This window comes from Eubalaena glacialis, chromosome 6 (assembly GCF_028564815.1).
Source record: "Eubalaena glacialis isolate mEubGla1 chromosome 6, mEubGla1.1.hap2.+ XY, whole genome shotgun sequence".
NCBI lineage: Eukaryota > Metazoa > Chordata > Mammalia > Artiodactyla > Balaenidae > Eubalaena > Eubalaena glacialis.
Genome location: NC_083721.1, coordinates 97,667,486 through 97,688,537, shown reverse-complemented (window position 1 = coordinate 97,688,537; position 21,052 = coordinate 97,667,486).

Here is a 21,052-nt window from a genome sequence, read left to right as displayed (position 1 = left end):
TGATCCCAGGTCTGGGAAGATCCCACATGCCTCAGAGCAACTAAGCCTGTGTACCACAACTACTGAGCCTGTGCTCTAGAGCCTACGAGCCACAACTGCTGAGCCCGCGAGCCACAACTACTGAGCCGGCATGCCTAGAGCCCGTGCTCTGCAACAAGAGAAGCCACCGCAATGAGAAGCCCGCGCACCGCAACGAAGAGCAGCCCCCGCTCACCACAACTAGAGAAAGCCCGCGTGCAGCAACGAAGACCCAATGCAGCCAAAATAAATTAATTAATTAAACTAAATAAAAACAAAAACACTTAAAAAAAAAAAGTGGTGAGACCGTCAGGGAAACTTAACACTGACTGGGCAATAGATGCCACTTAGACTTATTATTTTAGGTGTGGTAATGGGGTCATTGTAATTTTTGGAAGGTCTTTCTCTTTTAGAGAAATATTTGTGGATGGAATGATACCATAGCTGGCATTTACTTCAGTATAAACCAGTGTGGGGAAGGAGAAGTGGACGGCATCACTGAAACGAGTAGGCACGAGTTTCTAATTGTTTTAGCGACATAATTGGTATACTCAGGATCATCCTTCTAGTCTGTCTCCTTTAGTATATGTTTGAAATTATCCACAATAAAAAGATTTGTTTAGGGCTTATGTCCAACCACCATCCCCCTTTGTATTTCTAAACCGCATACCAAAGAAAATGTTCTTCAGAAGCAAGAATTTCAAAGGCTCTAGTGGAATCCAACAAAATTACATGAAATGGACCAATCTCACCTCTAAGGAAAAGCCAAGAAAAAGAGGCCTTGATTATCTTGATTATTGTTCTATACAGGATTTCCACTCTAGAAAGGGAAATCCTGTAGCACTTAGTGCTCTCAGTTAAATATTCCATACAGGAACCATGAAGTGTTGTTGAAATAAATGAAACCTTGCTGTTCATCCAGATGTGCTGAGTCAGTGCTCCTCTCCATCCCTATCTGACCTCTGGAGGCCTGGCCAGAGCAGCAATGCTGGAGACAGGCTTCAATGGATCCATTCATCAGAATATTTTAAAAAGGAGACAACTGAGTGTTTAACCCAATTTTATTTGTCATGTTTTTAAAATGTTAATGGTTGCTGGGCATGTAATAGTGCCTGTAAGTGTTCATTGAATGAATATTTGTGTATATAGTATTTTACAGGATTTACACTTATACTTCAGGGGAGAAGACATTCTAGTCATTCACCAAAACACGGCCTGGACCGAGAACACAATTTATGGGGCATAACCTCATCGTGATAGTGAGAACTGCTGTCCCTTTCATTCCTTGATATTAATGTTCCAATACCTGGTGCTCTGAGGGTTTAACTGGATGCATTAGTTTCCTACGGCTGCCATAACAGATTCACAAACTGGGTGGCTTAAACAGTAGAAATTTATTGTCTCAGTTCTGGAGGCTAAAAGTCCAAGATCAAGGTTTGGGCAGGCTTGGTTCCTTCTGAGGGCTGTGAGGAAGAATTGGTTCCACGTCTCTCCCCTAGCTTGCAGTGGTGTGCTGACAATCTTTACTGTACCTTGGCTGGTAGGAGGATCACTCTGATTTCTGCCTTCCTGTTCACATGCTGTTCTCCCTGTGTACATGTCAGTGTCCCAAATTCCCTTTTTATGAGGACACCAGTCATTGGATTAGGGCCCATCCTAATGACCTCCTTTTAACTTGATTACTAGGCCCTATCTCCAGGAAGGTCACATTCTTAGGTACTGGGGGTTAAGACTTCAACATATAAATTTCGGAGGGATGTAATTCAACCCATAACATGGGGGTGACCCTTATTTTCCCAGGCTCCCTGTCCTTGGGGATGAAAACTCTTGAGTTTTCCAAGGAAGCCACTGGACTCCAAGGCCCCAAGCTTTCCTTCCTTTTCCTATTGGCTATAAGGCAGGCTTCCTAGTCTTGCTCCTGAAGCTTTCTCAGCAGATGAAGCTGTGGTTCATGTTGCCTGTTCTAGCTCTTGGTGGCCTGGGTTTGTGGCTACTACCTCCCTGTCACTGAAATATGATGCTCATCTCTCTCCTTTCACTACAATAATCCTTAAAGCTATAGAAGAGTTTCTCCCCTGCCAGCAAACACTGTGTTTTTGGCCTAGCTTCCAGTGGCCTGGCCTTATACTGGCTGTTACATTCTTTAAGCCCTCCTTCAAAAGGTAGCCTGCTTGTTTGAGGGACTTGGGATATATCTCCCAGATCTAGAGAAATGTGGGCAAGTAATAGCGCACCTCTCCTCTATTGCCCTTGAACTGTTCTCCAGGGATCAATTTTCCTTCCTTCATTCAAGACATGATACATCCTCTGCATTTCAGGGTACCGCAGTCCCCCTAAATCAAAGGCAACCTTCATCACATCTTTGTTGAAGACTCACCTTGATGTTCTAGGAGTTTGTAACTTCCCAAAATTCACTATCCCACTTCCCAAGACCCCGAGGGGGTCTCATGCAAACGGGAGTCCTAGTAACCGGCCAGGATACTCAAGATTTCCCATGGCCAATGTGCAAACCAGGTGTCCATTCAGCTCTCAGTGTGTGAGAAACATCTTCACATAACCATCATTCCTGCTGTTTGGAATCTGTGCTCAGAGCAAACAAGCAAAGGAAAGCCTTACCCTTTCAGATATGTGGAGTTCCAGCTGGATTGGCTGCATTCTTAATCACAGTGCTTCCAAAACTAGAGCTAGAAAGATGACAGCTATGGACTCATGTTCCTTTAGCCGAAGAGTGCCAAGCGTTATTAGCAGAGAACTTCAAGGAACTTATGCTCACCTTGTGTTTTCAGAGAGTAGACGGTTATGCTCCAGGTCACCACACAATAGTAATAATTGCATACTGAGACCTCAATTGCAAGAAAAAAATGAGTAACCTGGGGAGACAGGACCAGGGGCTGGAGAACCAGGAAAAGGCCCAGAAATTCCAATGGCTCAGACCTGGGGGTGGAGATGGGGAGTGGAAGAGGGAGCTCTGCTCCAATCCACTCAACTCCCACCTAAGGCTGTGTGTGATGGTGAGAAGCTTGTGAAGCCAGACAGACTTGGGTTCAAATCCCAGTTCTCTTACTAGCAATGGGAGCCTATCTGTATCCTTGCCTCAGCATCCTCATCTGTAAGATGAAAGTAATAATAGTACCTGCCTCACAGGTCTGTTGTGATGAATACATGGGATAATGTGTAAGAAGTACAAGGCATAGGGCTTAATACAGAGTAAGCACTCAATAAATGTTAGCTATCATCATCATTCTTGTATTCAGTCCGAGGTATCCCTGTGTCCTAAGGCTCTGTTCTGCTGAAGGAACATTGATAACCCTTTTGGCCCTAGCTGCCTGCATTTATGGATGAAGAATTTCCTCTCTCTAAACTCAGATTGGCACTTTGAGGTCAGTGTTATCCTATGAAAAACATGCTGGCGTGTTTCTCCCAAAGGCCAGGGCAGAACTGCCCAATTTCTTTGGCATTTTGTAAGATGGAGGTGTTTTCTCCAATGTTACATTTCATAGTCACCCTCTCTTCACACCTCCCACGGTTTGACGGAGTATGGCTAGCTCATCCATCTCACCAAATAAGACACAATGTCCACAAAATTGGAATTGTGTCCCAAAATGCATGGCTGGAAAGACTTGGATCCGAAGGAGCTTTCTCTAATTGAGAACAGGGACACAGGCAGCCTTTTACTCACGAGTGATAGGGTGAAACTCTAGCTGCAGATGCCCAGCTAGAACGGCTGTTGCCATGGTTGCTGAGGCAGGCATAGAGAAGAAATACCATTTTGCACTAATAGATGGAAAAGATAATACCTCACCCTTGTTTCTCACAGTGTGTCTTTAGAAGGGCAACAGCAGTTGAATAGAAAGTAGGAAAAACTAGTAACAAGAAAAACTGATGCATTAACCCTAGGGACAAAAAGGCAAAATTACTTATTTTTCTATTATATATAAGTCATCCCAGAAAAATCACTTGACATGCTAGCAGTTGCTTGTATTCGCAATTCACTTCTCCTCTTCTTGACTGACTGGTCTTGGCTCTCTGGCTGGTCCCTGATTGCCCCAGAGTCTCCTCTGGGCCCTCCCCACGTTGGGGAGCTGGAGGAAATCACGGTCCCTGGTTAATCCACACGGAGACCAGCTGCAGCCTGTTTTCCTTCTGAAGCGTATTTCTTTTTCCATTTGAGAGCACCTGGGTTTATGACCCCAAGATATAGCACGAAGCACCTGTCTTCGGTCAGGGGTTGTCCCTGTTGTGTCTAGGGTGATTTTGTTTAGATAAAAATTGGGTACATTTGATTATTAATTTTTTGGTGAGCCTCTGCTGCATTTTTGACTGGAAACCTGAGAGGGGGACACTGCAAAGAAATGAAAACAGAACAGCGCTTGTGCAAAATGGTGACTAAGGTGTTTAAGTGTTCTTGTGTGTTGGTGATGGGGGCAGGGGGTGGTGCCTGGGGAAGCTGCAGTGGTGTGTGTCAGCTGAATAATAATAAGGGCCAGGCTGTTTTTCCCTCAACACTTCTTACACACGTCTTCAAGCATTTCGTCTCTAATCATTTTCCAAACCTACTCAAAGCTACAAGGTATTTAGAACCTTCCTTTAGATGATGAATTTTAAAACCTCCCTTCTGTTGTAGGAAACACGGTTCTGACACGAGGAAGCAAGGACAGGAGGCACTAAAACTTAGCTTGATTCCCCTGGGGTCTGAACGCCAGTTCTTAGAACTACACCCAACACCAACGACATTATTTCCTTTAGTCATTATTGTCCTTCCAAGATACTGTCCTTATGACTGTCTTTAAAATTACATTGTAGGTGACATGTCGGGCAAGCTCTCGCTTTATTTGCCAAAATTTCTGTTGTGCTTTACAGTCACCATGATTTCGACATCCATTTCATCATTCATGTTGCTACCTGACTTCAGTGTGCCTAATGCTCTCAGATTCAAGAGAACACAGACCCTATCCCCGGGGTGCAGATGCTCTCAAGGAGGGCAGGAGGGCAAGCAAAACCCCACAGCAATGAAACAAGGGTCGCAGCAGAGATAAAAACACTCGGAGCGATCTCAAGTCTGTGTGGTCCTGCAGCTGCTGTGCTCACCCTCATCAGACCCGAAGCCCCCTTCTCATAACAAACATTTTGGAACACCCCTTAACATCCTGACGTGGAATTCCTAGATTATATAACCTGCTTACACACTTCCAGAAAACCAAGGTAATGTCCTAAGTGTAATATGAAGCAGAAAAGCAAGGAAAATAACATTAAAAAAGTCATATGTATTTTAACATGCAAATACTCCAGCACAACTACACTGTAAGATACATGAAAAGTCAGCTGCTTATACCCACTTATATTGAAAATGTTTTATTTAATTGTTATGTGTGCTTACATAATTTTATTTAATACTTTATTATATCAACATATTTAAATTATGTCTAATATTATGTTGTTATTTATAGTCAATGTAATATTTTTTAGTTTTTAAAGTACTCACTTTTTGAAATCAGGACTAAATTAGTATATTGTACAGATTAGCATGTTGTAAGATTTTATAGAGAGAGATGTAGACATATATAATGACTAAGAATGCAGAATGATATGATTTGTTGATTTAGTGACTCAAATGGCATGAAGGGCATTGCTGTTTATGATGTGATTATTTTTGGAATGATGAACAACTCAAAAAAATTTGGAATGGAAGAAAGCGATTTTCCCTCAACTTACATCCTAGTTGAATATCTGGAAAATTCAGTGTATGCCAAAAACCATATAAGAGAAAGTTCTTCATGTAAAGTGGAGTTCAGTTCTAAGTTCTGCTAATTATAATTCATCTTCATAAATTCCCAGCAAAACACTTTAAAATTGTGTACGAAACAATGTGATTCTTTGTTGAGCATGACTGTCCACACATTGCAGGATGTTGCCTATCCCTGGAACCACCCAGAAATGCCATAGCATTCTCTAAACAACCTAACAACCCAAAACCCTCCATTGGGTTCCACAAAACCCCTGAGGAGGTACCACTGTCCCCATTGAGAATCCCTGGTCTAAGATCCCTGCTAGCTCTGAAATTCAGTGGTTCTGTTTATATACTTTACCCCCAAACTTAATCTAATTAATTATTTTTAATTCCTAGTGTGTGCCTTGTCAATGAGGTAGGCAAAGATAAACTTGTGTCTTGTTCCTTTACAAAGACTTTTACAAATTTATCCCTAATGCCTAGCATAGCCCCTGATATATGGTGGATGCTCAATGAATATTTTTGAGTACATGCATACATATAGGAAGGATACTCAGGAGGTATAAAATATGAGTCTTTTCCTTACATTCTAATTGAAGATGTTATACATTTCCAATACATTCTAATTGGGAAATTAAGAACAACATGTGACAACAATAAAAGATCAGTACAAAATAATACTTCATTAAGAGGTGCATCTTATGGTAGAAGCTGTAAGTATAATAAAGTGGTGAGAGAAATTCCTGAGGTAGCCAGAGAAGTTTTCGTAGAGTCAGTGGAATTGGAGCTGGGCCCTAATGGAGGGATTGAACTTGTATGAGGATAGGGGAAGGCTTTCCAGAGAAGCTGAGAGGATGCAGGGCCCAGAGTCAAGAATGTGCAAGGGCTGTGTGAAGACAGGGCTGGGAGGCACCCGGCTCCACTGGAAGTGCAGCAAGGTTCACATTAACAAGGTGTGGGAACATTGTGGTTAGGTGTACAGGGCCCAGATTTAGAAGGACTTGGAATACCAATTAGTTGAGACTTATTTGAAAGGTTTTAAGGAAAGACTAAAGTCATACACTGTTTTAGAAACCCAAACAAAATGCTTACATTGTTGGAGGAGGGAAGGACTGTTCATGGCTGAGAGCAGAAGTGGTCTAAACAGTGATGTGCTGGGGCCAGCTTGTACCAACTCACAATAGTGATTATTAAATTTTTAGGAATTTTGCAAGTTTGCTGTTAAACATAGCTATTATTATAAATCAAGTTATATACACACACTACTGAATCAATTATATTAATAATAAGGTAATACATACTCAAAACTTATCGCTTGCTAATTATTTTACCACATTTTACTATTTTCTATGCTTTTGAGGTTGTTTACATCTACTTATCAGAATGGTGGAAGCAATGTATAATGCTGCTATGTGTCCCTTCAGAGATGGTGGTGGCTTGAAATCAGTGGTGGTGAGAGCATGAACGCCATGGAAATCAGAAAATGCTTTGTATCAGTGCTCGATATGTTTTGTTGATTGTAGACTTAATAAGATGATGGAGAAAATGTTAATAATCCAGACGAAAACTTTGAAAGTGCATCATGTCTCTAAGCCATTGCTTAGAGAATAGCATAAAAAATTGAGGGAATATTCTTTCAGTATTTATAAATGTTTTTTCAGCTTTATTGAGGTATAAAATTTCCTCAGAAAAAGTAAAAATAGAATTACCGTATGATCCAGAAATCCCACTCCTGGGTATATATCCAAAAGAATTGAAAGCAGAGTCTTAAAGAGATATTTGCACACCCATTTTCACAGTTGCATTATTCAAAATAGCCAAAAGATAGAAGTAACCCAAGTGTCCCTCAGTGGATGAATGAATAAACAAAAGATCATTTATACATACAATGGAATTTTATTCAGCCTTAAAATGGAAGGAAATTCTGATACATGACACAACATAGATGAACCTAGAGGACATTATGCTAAGTGAAATAAGCCAATCACAAACGAACAAATGCAATATGATTCTACTTATATGAGGTGCCCAGAATAGTCAAAATGCTAGAAACAGAAAGTAGAATGGTGATTGCCAGGAGTTGGGGGAAGGGGAATGGAGAGTTGTTGTTTAATGTGTATAGAGTTTCAGTTTTGCAAGATGAAAGGAGTTCTGGAGACTGGTTGCACAACAATGTGAATAAAGTTGCTACTGAACTGTATACTTAAAGATGGTTAAGATGGTAGATTTTATGTTATGTGTATTAAACCACAATTCAAAAAAGATATTTCATGCCATGTGGCACTCATAAAACTGATTCATTATTGACATCTGAGATTGCTTTGAAACAGGATAAAATATTGACATCTGAGATTGCTTTGAAACAGGGTACTGCTCAGGCCAGGAGTCAGCGCACTAAACTGGAGGGGAGTCAGGGAACCCGAGACCACTTCTGGTTTCATCAACGATACGCCATGTGTGAAATACAGTTAACTGCACCTTTGGAGGATTTGATCAAATGCTCTTACTGCCTTCTAAAAAAAAAACTAGGTGTTTTAAGTATGAATGGGGTAATATTTGTAAAACTACAGAGGCTCTTTACCAAGAAGAAGACTTTAAGAAAAAAAAGGTATCACTAGTGTTATTATGCTAATTCTATAAACATTGTTACATTGCTAAAAGGAATCTGTCCATTTAATGGTCTGTGCTAGATATCTATTAATGATAGGCCCTTTGTCACAGCAAGTAATATTTAGTTTCCAGAAACCAATCTTTAAAAGCCTGCTTTGTCCAACTGTTGAAGTCTATCATTACGAGGATTTATTTTTGGCACTGGATCCTGGAGCTTTGGCTAATAGCAGTCAACTGAGGTAATTCTACCTTAATTTTGCAAGTGTTCTAATGGCAGTAAAAATATATTACCTGTGAATCATGGTGACACTCAGCATAAGAGCTCAACATTTTATAAATAAAGCTATAAGAGCACAGGAACTGTAGTTCTTATTTTTCATGGTCATTTTTTGTTGGAAATACTTTTATTATTTAGAGAAATGCAAATAATTTGGGGGGATCGAATTCCATTACAATTAATATCCACATAACAAAAATGTGTTCAATTCCAGAAGCGTTTGTGGTGTGGTCAAGTAATCTAGATTCAAATTCCCTGGAGGAGTTTTTATCCTGTGTTCTTGGTACCAAAGAAAGTATTACCATCAACAAACAAGTGCAATTGTTTTAATGATCCTTTTAAATTAATTTTCCTGTTTGAAGATGAAATGCTGTTTCTTTCTGTTTCCTAGACTGTTTTCTTTCCTATACCTTGGCAGTTATTTGTCATGCTTGTTCTTATGCTATATCAGTAGTGAGGAGAGGGGAACAGAGGACTCATGTAGCAGAAAACAAGGGTCTTTTGAAAAAAAAAAAAAAGTCATAGATTATAAGCCAGAAGCAAGAGCCATGTTTCCAGCATACAATTCTCATCGTGCTTGGCATTTTATGGCCATTAAAAATCACTATTTAAGATCAAATGATATTTTTAAGGTACTTTGCAATGCAGGAAATAATTTTTTAGTATTATTTTTATTTTCAGGGTTCATGGCTTTCTAAATCTTAGTAAGATTTTATGTAATAAGATAATAAGTAATCTTATTTTTGAATGGGAATATTAAGGAAAGTGAGACTTTCTAAAATTAGGGAAATTGGGACTTCCCTGGTGGTCCAGTGGTTAAGACTTTGCCTTCCAACGCAGGGGGGTACAGGTTTGATCCCTGGTTGGGGAGCTAAGATCCCACATGCCTCGCGGCCAAAAAACCAAAACATAAAACAGAAGCAATATTGTAACAAATTCAATAAAGACTTTAAAAATTGTCCACATCAAAAAAGATCTTAAAAAAAATAAAATAAAATTAGGGAAATTAAGGAAAATAACAATTAAAACTAGTATTGAAAGAAACAAAAACCTCTGCTGATTGTCTTTCTTATCTTACCATTTCCAAACTGTTGTCCACTTGTATGATATACATGAGCAAGAGATGAACCAAAGCTCCCTGATTGAATGAAATCGCCATTATAAAAATAATATACTTTATTGATATGAATATATGCAAATTGAGGGAAAATATGTTTGTTATTTCCAACTCAATTATTTCCAGAAGCAAATACTTTCATTTGTTCAAAGCTTATACCAAATACAGTATTCTATTAATTGTTAGAAGCATTATAAAATAGCACATAACAATTTCAGAAGAACGTATCTAATGCTATCATTTTTTTTTTTTAATGCTATCATTTTTTTTTTTTTAATTTGGCTGTGCCAGGTCTTCGTTTTGGCATGTGGGATCTTTAGTTGTGGCATGTGAGATCTTAGTTGCGGCATGCGTGTGGGATCTAGTTTCCCGACCAGGGATCGATCGAACCCGGGCCCCCTGCATTGGGAGCGTGGAGTCTTACCCACTGGACCACCAGGGAAGTCCCAAGTCGCCATATTTTTAACAAAGAATCACAATCTTATTAAGCTAGAGGTTCCAATTTTTTACAAACTCAGTAGATTTGAAGTTTTCACAATTTCCTTAGATCATGAAATAATCACCATAGAAGTTCTGGGCAAAGAAAGGGAAGAACAGATGAAGAAGGAATATTTCCTATTCTTTCTTTATAAGTCTTTTGTTTACATGGAAAAAGTGTCCTTGAAATTAATCGTATTACATTCTGTTTCTATACTTACATGCTTATCTTACAGAAAAAGATCTCTCAGCACTACAGGAGAAAATAATTTCAAGTGCATGGTGGATCAGAAGTGTGTCAGCATCAAAACAAGTGAGGATATAAAATAGTTCTAAAGCAATCTTTATTTTTCAGTGTATCCTCACCACAATTAGATAAGTCACTGACAGTAAGTCAGTAAGAACTTTAGTAATAAAACCTGAAAGCTAACTTTATATATATATATTTTTTAATTAATTAATTTTATTTTTTATTTTTTGGCTGTGCTGTGTCTTCGTTTCTGTGCGAGGGCTTTCTCTAGTTGCGGCAAGCGGGGGCCACTCTTCATCGCGGTGAGCGGGCCTCTCACTGTCGCGGCCTCTCTTGTTGTGGAGGACAGGCTCCAGACGCACAGGCTCAGTAGTTGTGGCTCACGGGCCTAGTTGCTCCACGGCATGTGGGATCTTCCCAGACCAGGGCTCTAACCCGTGTCCCCTGCATTGGCAGGCAGATTCTCAACCACTGCACCACCAGGGAAGCCCCCTATTTTTTTAAATAGATGGAGATGATACAAAAATGTGAAGCTATAAAGCCAGCAGCCACTTATGACCCCTCAGCAGCAGAGTCATGAGGCTCATGGCCACAGGAATGGAACGTGTGTGAGAACTCCCATCACCAAAGAGGCTGGGGTCGTCTGGCTTTGAGTCCCACACTTCCTTTTTTTCATCTACTTAGTTGAGACTTTTATCCTTAAAACTAGACTTTGTGGAGAGAGAATGGATAACTTAATTCCAGATCATCTCTGTTGGTTAGCATAACAAGAGCCAGGACTGGAGGACCTGCTCACAGTTGTACATCAGGAAAGTCCCAGCAAGGCAGGAAGAGAGTGGCCTAGCTTTTGATTCCGGGAGTGCCCAGAGTACTCTAGGGTACAGGAGAGGAGAACAGTGTTAGATGAGTAGAGGGGAAGCTAAACACAGAAGCACGCTTTCCGCACGTCTCGTGTGGTTTCCTGGAAGAAGACTTCCCAGCAAGGTGCCCTGGAACAACCTCAGAGTGCCAAGAGGCCAGGCAGAGAGAGAGCCTGAGTTAGCTTTCCTGAGGAACCCAGAGTGGTGTGGAAGGAGGTGCCTGCATCCCCTTAGGCAACATTAGAGTAGCAGAGACTCTGCCTGGGAAGCTTGTTAGGGTGGGTCACCAATGCCAGGGCAAAAATAACTCTGTGGTCAAGGGCTATAGCGAGGGCCACCTAAGCCAGGGAAGGGACAGCCAAACCTCAGGGGCTCTGCTATGTCAGATGTTGAGTCAGCAGGTGGGGACTCTGGGTGAGCAGATCATAGGATGGCGTCCATATGGGAAGCCAACAGAGCCTCCAGCCTGAAGCGGCATCAGGAGAACCAAAGGACAGTATGTGGCCCCTCAGTACTCTACAAGATCCCTCCCCCAACTCCTCCACCGCAAGGACACTGCAAGCTGTCCACCCCCGGACTCCCATGCCATCTCAAAGAAGAAGAAAAGAAAAAATCAGAAGGAGGCCATTGAACTTGGAAGAGACTAAGCTACCGGAAGAAAAGAATTATAAATGGTAACTCCGTATTGAAACAAGCACTGCTATTACACTGTTAGACAGGTGCTTATGCCTTGGCTGGGAACCTAATTACCCTTTAGGAAGTTGCATGTATAGAAGCAAAGCATTTATAAGTTCCCACTGAACAACGTGTAAACAAGCCTTTCAGGCACAAGCTCTTCTAATTTTTTTAAAAATTTATTTATTTGTTTTTGGCTGCGTTGGGTCTTTGTTGCTGCGTGCGGGCTTTCTCTTGTTGCGGCGAGCAGGGGCTGCTCTTCGTTGTGGTGCGAGGGCTTCTCACTGCGGTGGCTTCTCTTGTTGTGGAGCACGGGCTCTAGGCTCGGGGGCTTCAATAGTTGTGGCACACGGGCTCAGTAGTTGTGGCTTGCGGGCTCTAGAGCGCAGGCTCAGTAGTTGTGGCGCACGGGCTTTGTTGCTCCATGGCATGTGGGATCTTCCCGGACCAGGGCTTGAACCCATGTCGCCTGCACTGGCAGGCAGATTCTTAACCATTGCGCCACCAGGGAAGTCCCTCTTCTAATTTTAAGACTACCAGAGTGATGAAAATCTATATGCATTTATTATTGTTGGCAGAAACTTCAAAATATGCATATAATACAATAAGAAAACACTTCAGTAAAGAAATCAAGGCAAAAGGAAAATAATGTTAGGAAAAACAAGATGAAGCCATAGATAATTTCTAGTTTTAAAATGCATGCTTAAAAGCAGGCCACAAATTTGGCCCTGAGCTTCCTAGCAGTTAATGCAAAAAATAAATCACTAGTTACGTGATTCTTGAGATTTTGTTTTGGCCGGATTTCTCAAGGAAAAACTCAATTATTCCTAGTACTGTGGGCTGAGAAAATTGTCTCCCGTGGATCCTCAACAGAGGACTTCATGTCATGTAGTTATCTAATACAATGGCTAACGCTCAGCGGGAACTATCCAGGTAGTTTGTCTATTTTGTCACCTTCACATCTCAGAAAAACGCTATGAGGCCCTTCCGAGATAAGGAAACTGAAGCTCAGAGAAGTTTAATACCTTGGCCAGGTCATACAGTTCATACACGGTGGGCCTGGGACTTGACTGGGTCTGTTAGTTAGTCATTTTAAGTCCCCGCTGTTGATGACTGCTTCATGAACAATCACCTTCATGAACAATCATACGTCCCATGTGGTATTTTTTATAATGACCTCAATATCCAATGCTAAAAATGTGTGTCAACAAAGCAGCAAGTTATCGTCACACTAGGAGCCGAAAGCATTACTTGTAACGCAACTGTAATTTTTTCATGCTGTATTCTTATTTCGTACTTTCCACCAGTAAAATTGTTAGAAATAGAAAAATATGGATATTCTTTTTCAAGGTTTCAACTGTTTCTTTAGTAAATAGAACAGGTCTATTTCAAAATTCCATATTTTCTCTTTTATATGGATCACAGCTCTCGCACAGACTATGAAAGGTTTTTTTCACTGTCTATAGGAATTAAAGTACAGTTGTCAATTCTAGAAGCTTCTTCCTTAAATATACTGCCATCTTTTGTTTAATTTAGCAGCTCTGTGGAAAATAACTTTTTTTTTCCTACTTGCAAAAGGAACTTTTCCACTCAAAACCTGTTGGAAATATAAAATAGTTCTATTTCTATCAAAGAAAACCTTATTACTTATACGCAGAGTATTTTACTTTTGTGTCAAATTGAAGAGTGGCATTAACTGAATGCCCACAAAGCATCTTAAAGGCTAAGGAAGGATTAAAGTAAAGGCTAAACTCTGAGACAGGTTTATGTACACTGTGGTGCACTTTCCTGGGGCTTAACGTCTTTTCTCCTATCTGTAGAGGATATAGAGGGCAGCGTTTCTGTCATGAAATAGGACTAATCAACTTAGTTGAGTTCGTATTTAAGGCAAGGTGAATTAATTAAGACAGTCTGACACAGTTGTCAGATGTGTTTTTCAGCCTGCATTCAGAGAAGCTTCTGCAATTGAAAGACAGAAAGTCTTTGGATGGTTCTTCTATGAGCAATGTCTAAACCAAGACGTCTTCACAGTGGATGTAAGTACACAAGTCTACACATTGGTTAGTCCAAACTGAGGCTAGTTACTTTCAGAAAACATGTTTGCACATAAAAATAAAGGGACAATTTTATCTTAAAAGGAATACGGTTCTGTATGGGTCTAATGAAAAATGAAGACGTAAGGAAATATTCTTGTATTATTCTTGTGTAAATACCATCAACAGCATTCCTCCCCAAACCACTGGGTATACTATAAAACATGATACACTTGGGAAAAATAAATATGTATAAAGAAATACTTAGACTTATCTATAAATTTTATTGGCTTCATTACTAACAGTATGTTAGCTAATAAATTCTTATTTGGCTGAAGTTACTAAAGAGTAAAGATTTATTTGGCAGTAAAGTAAAGATTTATTTGTCAAATAAATAAGTAAATACTGCCTTGCTTTAGTTTGTTTTTTTAAGTAAAAGTAAAAGGAAGTTTATTTGAAATAGTCATTTCAAAGTTGTTATATAAATTTATTAAGTGTTTCATTATCTTTAAATAGATTAAGTACCTGCTTCTGTGTGTTACAGCTATACATTTACTCCCCATTCTTACTTTAATGGCCTCCCATTACTGCAGATAACTATATGCAAAAAAATTGTCACGAGGTATGGACCATGAAATGACAGAGTAGAAAATTTGGGGGAAAAAAATTGAGGAACAATCAATGATAATCATGAAAAAATCTCATTTTAATATTTCTTCACTCTTTCTTTAAAAAGATCTAAATGAAATATCTAAAATTCAGTTCAATTGAGCACTGCTAGAATTTCACTTTAGTCTATGTACAGATTTATATATAATGGGTTTTGCTTCACAATCTTTGGAAGAAAGTGAACACAATGTATACAAACTGTGGTAGCACTTAAATTATGTTGATTTCAAGAAGAAAATTACATAATTTCTACTTAATGATGACAAAGGCTTATCCCTTTTCATTATAATACTTGCAGATAGACCTAGAACTTTTCATTTCAAGAAGATATGGGTGGATCTGACGACAATGAGCTTCCACAGTGAAAAGAAATAGGAGGTGAGGGAAGCAAGCCATCTGTCATCAACAACACTTTCTAGGGAATGTGCATTTAGATGCATTTAGAAGAGTGCTAAAGTATATGCCTTCAGTAAAAGTGAAATATATTTTAGGGCCACCACCAAGTGCTTCGGTATTAACGGTCTTTTTGTTGTCAATACTACTTGCCACTATAGTGCTAACTCATTTATAATGTGCTTGTATAACAGAGAAAGTGCTTATTTTTATTTAAAACCAAAATTAAGTCTAGCTGCCTTCTAAAGTGAGATGTTAGTGGTATAATTCAAACAAGTAGAAATCTCTAAACTCCCCTACCCTCAGCAAAGATGAGTTGGGGAGGAAGATATGAAGAGACTAGAGTCAAAGGCCCAGTGAGGAAAGGCTAAGAGCAGACTCAGGGAGAGGGGCTAGAGTGGTCTCTGCAAAATAAAGTGGGAAGAATTGCTTTAGAGTTATTGGGGTAGCAGCTGAGAGAAGGTTTTAAAAAAAAAAAAAAGAGCAAGAAGCCAGAGCTTGCATTGTCAAAATTGCCCAAAGGACTGTTTCACAATGGAAAAGTCTGATGTTCAATTTTAAGATGTATTTGACACACACCCTCCCCAGTCGGCCAAGACCTTGGTAAAGTCAGCTACACACACGTGTTACCTTGTGTTAGTGGTTTTAAGTGGATATCGAGGGAAGTGGACTGCATTCTGAGTCAGTGTAGAGCAGAGAGGAGGGAAAAGCTTAAGGGAGTAGACTGGGAGCCCCACAGTGGCGTAAACTCAGAACCCGAGCACCCACGAAGATGAAATCCCCAGGATTGGGCAGAGCCTTGTAGAAGATGTGGGATAGGGGCTGAAGGTGATATCAGCTGCTCAGATTTTAAGGAGTAATGTCATTTGTCCTGTTATAAATGACCATGCTGCACATTTGGGTTGAAGATATTTTAAATGTAACTATTTCTTCCACTTGAGATAAGTGCTTGGATAATTTTAGAATTCCCGTGTAATCTTCTCAGGAAATATATGTATCTACAATTAGAAACAGTCAAGTATTTTATGCCAGTTATGCATCTAGTCTTACCTTAAACTTTATTTCAATTAACAAATATATTTTGAATATCAATACAATTATTTTTATTTTATACAATTAACATTTATATAATTATTTTTAAAAACTTTTTTCTTATAGGATATAAAAATAGACTTTTTTCATGCTTCTAATTATAGCAATGAAAAATTGCCGTGATGTCTCTTCTCACAGCTAGTTTTTCTGCTAAAAGTATTTGATCATGAAATGCTTTGGGGCAGCTCTCTTGGCCTTCCTAATTTAAAAAACGATTTCCCATTTATTATTTTAAAACACTGAAAATATACTTAAGGACAAGTGAATTACACTTTAGCATTAACATGCTTTTCAGCACTCACATTAATACAGGATACTTAGAACAGTGAATACGTGAAGCTACTAAGGATTGTTTTATAACTTAAAAACCTCTAAGAATATCTCCCTCTAGTTTTAAGAATTTATATCTGTTTTTCTCAGAATTATAGAAATATTTAATTCTATTGATCTACCTTTCAAATGTAAAAACTTACCAAATACAGCAGTTATTTAAAAATTAATTTATCTTAATGAATATAATCCCAGAATTCATGCAGCGTACGTGCAATAAGTATTCTATATATAATTGCTTAAATTCAGGGTTGGCCAAACTCAAATTGTACTGACTTTAATGAATGGTCATAGTAAAACCATGTAAAGAAACATAATGGAATTGGTACCTGGCTGCGAGGCACAAGGCAGGCAAGCGTTCTCCATAGTAGCAGTACTCAGTAAGTATCTGCTGATTCGGCAAGGGCTTTGGTTCATGGTTCGGCAAGTTCATGGAGTTCATGTCTTACTACTATTGCCCTAATCAGTTGAGACAGAATTAGCACTAGCTAAATCTTCTGTGCGCTGCCTGGAAGGGTTTGTTGAGGGTAAGAGTCTGAAGACAGAGATTAAGGAGTCTTCATCCTCCTAAAGTGCTGGGCATCCAGGATCAGAGCCCTAGGTCAAAGAAATCCAGCCTGAATGCAAACCTAAGCACGAGTGCATTCCCGCATTGGGGATCACCAGACACGCTCTGCATTCAGAACGGATATCCCAGTCTACGCTTTGACTCAGGAGCATTTCATCTGCCACAGCAAAGTGACCTTGGTTCAAAAATTGTCTACATGTTTCTAAATATGTAGAAGAGGATACCCTGAAAATGTGAAAGTTAATGTTTAAAGACTCATGGGTTGATCCATGACCGAGGGACTCCAAAATGGTGAGTTTGTAGAAACATACATTTGGAGCTTCAAGTATTTATCTACCTAGCTGGTAAAGTGAAAGGTCTGGTCAACCCCAGAATACTTCCTTGGAAGTGTCTGATTATATTTGCTTTAAAATATAATTTGGTTTAGGGCAGTGAAACTACTCTGTATGAGACTGTAATGGTGGGTACATGTCACTATACATTTGTCAAAACCCAAAGAATGTAAAACACAAAGAAGTGAACCAACCCTAAGGTAACCCGTGGCCTTTCAGTAATAGTGAGGTGTCAATGTAGGTTCATCATTGTAACAAATGTGAGACTCTGGTGCAGGGTGTTGATAGTGGGGAGGCTATGCGTGTGTGTGGGAGAGGTATATGTGAATTCTTTGTACTGTCTACTCAGTTTTGCTGTGAACATAAAATTGCTCTAAAAAATAAAGTCTATTAAAAAAAAATAAGAACAGTATGGAGGTTCCCTAAAAAACTAAAAATAGAACTACCATACGACCCAGCAATCTCACTACTGGGCATATATCCTGAGAAAACCATAATTCAAAAAGAGTCATGTGCCACAATGTTCATTGCAGCTCTGTTTACAATAGCCAGGACATGGAAGCAACCTAAGTGTCCATCGACAGATGAATGGATAAAGAAGATGTGGCACATATATACAATGGAATATTACTCAGCCATAAAAAGAAACGAAATTGAGTTATTTGTAGTGAGGTGGATGGACCTAGAGTCTGTCATACGGAGTGAAGCAAGTCAGAAGAAGAAAAACAAATACAGTATGCTAACACATATATATGGAATCTAAAAAAAAAAAAAAAATGTTCTGAAGAACCTAGGGGCAGGACAGGAATAAAGACAGATGTAGAGAATGGACTTGAGGACACGGGGAGGGGGAAGAGTAAGCTGGGATGAAGTGAGAGAGTAACACTGACATTTATACACTACCAAATGTAAAATAGCTAGTGGGAAGCAGCCGCATAGCACAGGGAGATCAGCTCGGTGCTTTGTGACCACCTAGAGGGGTGGGATAGGGAGGAGATATGGGGATATATGTATATGTACAGCTGATTCACTTTGTTATAAAGCAGAAACTAACACACCATTGTAAAGCAATTATACTCCAATAAAGATTTAAAAAATATATATATATAATTATAAAATATACATATATAAAATTTGGGACATTCAAAAGATATCAGGCACAACATTAAAAATTGCCTTCATCCATTCAGGCTGCTATAACAGAATACTATAATCTGGGTGGCTTATAAACAGAAATTTATTTCTCACAATTCTGGAGGCAGGGAAGTTCAAGATCAAGGCACTAGCAGATTCAGTGTCTGGTGAGGACTTGCTTCCTGGTTCATAGATGGCCTTCGTCTCACTGTGTCCTATGTGGAGGAAAGGCTGAGGGAGCTCTCTGCGGTCTCTATTCTAAGGGTACTAATTCCATACACGAGGGCTCCACACACTCATGACCTAAATCACCTCCAAAACGCCCCACCTCCAAATACCATCGCTTTGGGGATTAGGTTTCAACATACGAATTTTGAGGGGAGACACTCAGTCTATAGCACCAGGCTATAATTTTTTTTAAAGAAAATTTGGGCACTAATAGATGTCGTGATAAGCAAATAAGCACTTTCTCACAGGTGTGAGGATGAAAAGAAACTAGGGAAGCCAAGTGGAGCCCAGAACTGTAACATTCAGGTGTGGTAGATGCCAATGACTCATGGTCCTCCCCAGGGACCTTCATGACATAGGGACATTTCTGTAGACTTGGGAATAATTTACATTTTAGGTAAAAATTTGGTAGACTGATTAAAAATAATAAATTACCATGTCAGAAGTGTAACAAAATTTTATAGATTACATTCAATCTCTCTGGCATTGCAAAAAGAAAGAAAGCCAGATTCAAGCACCATGGAATCCAGAACAGGTATGGTACCAAGGAAGGCTTTAATGGTAAATTAGATGAGACTTGTCTCCGATGCCTCATTTCTTCAACTCCATTGGCCCAATAGACTTAAGTCCCCCACTCATTTCACTGAACACATGAATAACAATGAAAAAAATCCAGCTGTGTTGTTGCAGACCATGGACCCTACAGAGCCTCATAGAAATATGCCTATGCCTGGCAAACCTGGTAGTCCAGAAGAAAGGCATTTGTGTTGATTATCTAGTGGAATGACATTAGAAAGTAATCACGTGGCCTCAACAGTTCTTGCTGCCTTACCCATATCCCCTTTCTGAGTTCACCTGCAACCATAGAGGTCATTTCCCATCTCAAGCACCTGCATTTCTCTGCTTCAGACTGAAGGCTTTCTCCCGCACTGAAGGAGCTTGTTGGATCTATCTCCGGCATAACCCAGATGCAAGGGAGAACTGTGCCCTCCACCAGTGGCTGACAGAAATCAATGGGTAAATGGCCAGCTCTATGTCTTTCACTGGGACAATTACGAGGTGTGTACTACAAGTTTTCTTAGAGGGTCCTCAGAAGGTTGTCCATAGCGGTAACTCACAGATTAGCTCACCCCTTATTGGCTTTTTTCCCTTCCTGGTCTCACTTACCCACTCCCTCATGTGGGCTTCCTGGGATCACCTCCCAAATAAATTACCTTCATTCAAGTCCTTGTCTCAGGCCTGCTTTGGAGGAATCCCAAAGTAGGATAGTCTCATCCACTTTTGGTGAGTAATCTCCATGGCACTTCCCTATGGTGACATGTGTGAAGTAGCAGGGTGGTCAGCCTCTAGGCAATGCTTGCTCTGGAGGGATTCTGCACTACTCCTTTTCTTCCTTCTCCTTCCTCCAGATTTGTTTCAGGCATCACATAAAATGCAAGATGAGCACTATATGTCACAGCTTCAAAGATTCTGTCTCACTCATAGGTAAGTTCAGACTTCTACCACAGACTGTCAATTCATGACACAAATCAAAGTTCAACATGTTTCAAAAGGAAACACCACGTTGTGTCCCACACTGTTCTGTTGTGTAATGGGCGAGGTGAAAAAAGGTGGCTGTGCACCAAATCTCAGGTGCGGAGGGCCTGAGGTTCTAAGCCAAGGAGCAGTGTCCTCGCCAGAGGTGCAAGCCCACAGCTGACACACCTGGCCTGAGTTCTTTCTTGGCAGCTCACCCTGGCTGGCAGGCATCTGGCAAATATTTTTATCCTGATTCTGACTGGTCACTACTCTGAGGCCACTGTCAGAGAGGAAATTATATTGACCTCACAGAAATAGTGAAAATAAATCCACATTAAAAACTTTTAAAAAATGTATATGAATGGTGAAAGCCAGTGATAGGTGACCTGTGGACTTGAATTTCGAAGCTGATCAGTAGCTTTAGGCCTGGAAAAGAAGTTAAAGAAGTGACTGCTTATTTAAGTACCATTATATTTTTAGTTTTGGAACCATATGAATGTATTAACTCTTTTAAAAATTAAATCAAATATGCACACGAGAAAGAAAAAAACATCACTACTTTGAAAAGCAGAACATTTTCTTCCTGATTTCCTTTTTTTTTTTCAATCATAGTTGTAGTTATCTCAGTTTTTTTTTAAAGTAACTATTGAGGATGAAGAAGCTAAAGTGACCTGTTTGACTAACACTCATTTAATATTTTAAATTATTCAAAAGATGTTAAGAAAATATAAGACAAAATTTTA